At 38.2% G+C, this 2,233-nt stretch overlaps 1 pseudogene; it reads right to left on the minus strand.

Moving 5' to 3' along the window:
* Positions 1-285: 285 nt before the first annotated feature.
* Positions 286-1,073, minus strand: LOC150057484 (olfactory receptor 14C36-like; annotated as a pseudogene).
* Between the last annotated feature and the right edge of the window lie 1,160 nt (positions 1,074-2,233).

Genomic DNA, 2,233 nt, shown 5'->3' on the forward strand with positions numbered 1-2,233 from the left:
CAATTAAAATGATTAATTTTTAAAATATTTATTCTTGAATACTAAATTAAAATAATAATTTAAAAGACTGTTAGTTTTCTTTCAAATGCCTTAAGGACTAACTTTGATATACACAGCACAATACCCATTAACCCAACATACTATTATTTCAAGTTTAAATCTCACTCAGATAAATCTCAGAGCAAATTCTAACTAGGTATTAATGTTTTCTGAACATAAATTTTTAGTTTTACTTTCCCCATAGCGTTCTTTGTTTGTTCCTAAGACTAATGATAGAATTAAAGCCTAGTGAAACAATAGTACAAATACAGACAGAATCATATCCTGAATTCTTTCAGTGCTTGATGATTGTCTTAGGTACTCCATGAACACTAATAAGAAACACAGACACCACAATAATGTGAGGAACACAGGTGGAAAAGGCCTTTCTCTGCTCTTCTTTGGCAGGAAACCAGCACTGTTGAAAATATGCGAACATATAACAGGAAAATGAAGGCAAAGCAGGTAGCACCTAATCCCACAGAAGATAAAAGAAGTACTGGTTGGCTGCTAAAAGTGTCTGAGCAGGACAACTTCAGCAGAGAGGGCATGTCACAGAAGAACTGACTGTTCACATTGGACTTGCAGAAGGACAGTCGGAGTGTATTACCACATAGTAAAACTGCCATAATGAGACTGCAGAGTAGGGAAGCCAGTGTAGTGTGGACACAGAACTGGTGGTTTATGATGACAGGGTAGTGGAGAGGCTGGCAGACAGCCACATAGCGACATAATAGTGAGAAGGATTAGCTCCACACATGCACACACACACACACAAATACGAAAAATACCTGCATTGCAAAGCCAGCTACCGAAATTGTCCTGTTGTTATTGAAAGAGTTGATACAGGTCCTGGGAACAGTGATAGAAATGTAGCAGATGTCCACAATGGATAAATTCCTGATGAAGTAGTACATGGACGTGTGCAGGTTCTGGTCAATGGTGGTGACAGTGATGATGAGAAACTTCCCCAACAGAGTGGCCAGGTATGTCAGTAGAAACAGGGTGGAGAGCAGGAGTCTGAGCTCCCACATCCTCCAGGAAAAAAATTACTTACTGTGCTGGCATTGGCCCTTCTCTAAAAACACAGATCCATCTTGAAATCAGAGCCATGGAGGGGACTCAAAACACTGATAAAAATGATTGTGGACCTGACAAAGGTGGCTCACACTTGTCATCCTAGATACTCAAGGTCCTAAGAACTGCAGATTGCAGTTGGAATCTAGCCAGGCCTTGAGGTTCTTATCTCCATTTCTACATAAAATCCAGATGCACAGCCTTGAGCACAAAACCTAAGCAACAACATCCACACCTTGAGTTCAAACATTAAGACCAGCATATCTGGACAGACACGCACAAAAACAAATAGATTCTAAGCAACTTTTTTTTATTTTTTTGAACAGCTGTTTGATTAAAAATTCTCTTTTTTTTTATAAAAGTCCCATTTTCATTTTCTCTTTTTTGTGTGGCGGGGGAGGGAATGGGGCTTGAACTCAGGACACTGTCTTTGAGCTCTTCAGCTCAAGGCTACCAATCTACCCTAGAGCCAAGCCCCACTTCCCATTTTGTAGATGTTAATTGGAGATGAGTCTCAGGTTGTTTTGTGCCTTGGGTCTTTGAATATTGATTCTCAGACCTCTGCCTCCTTACTAGCTAGGATTACAGGAGTGAGCCACTACAACCAGCTAAATAGATTAACCCCCCCCCATTTTTTTTGCTGGTCCTGGGGCTTGAACTCAGGCCCTGAGTTCTGTCCTTGGTCTTTCTCAAGGCTAGAGCTCTACAACTTGAGCCACAGCACCACTTCTGGCCTTTTCTAAATATATGGTACCAAGGAATCCAGCACTGTAATATTAACATGTAATGTGTAAAAGTATAGGACACTCTTTCCAGTGACATATTACAAAGCACTATCATATTGTTTCTTCAGTAATACCCACATCTTAGTAGCACATTACAGTCTTTTTTTCTCACATTATAGTCTTAATGGTGTTTGAACAGACTTATATAGAGCCAGTTACAGTTACATACTGAATTATCTGAACCAAGAATATTCTAATATTAACAAGTTTATATATATGTACACTCATATAATAATATATGCTTATAGCACAATATATAAAATGATTATATAAACAAAAATAGTAAAACAAATATATAAACAGTTATATGTATATATATAATTTTCACAAGA

Source organism: Megascapheus bottae, chromosome 10 (genome assembly GCF_031878675.1).
Source record: "Megascapheus bottae isolate mThoBot1 chromosome 10, mThoBot2.hap1, whole genome shotgun sequence".
NCBI lineage: Eukaryota > Metazoa > Chordata > Mammalia > Rodentia > Geomyidae > Megascapheus > Megascapheus bottae.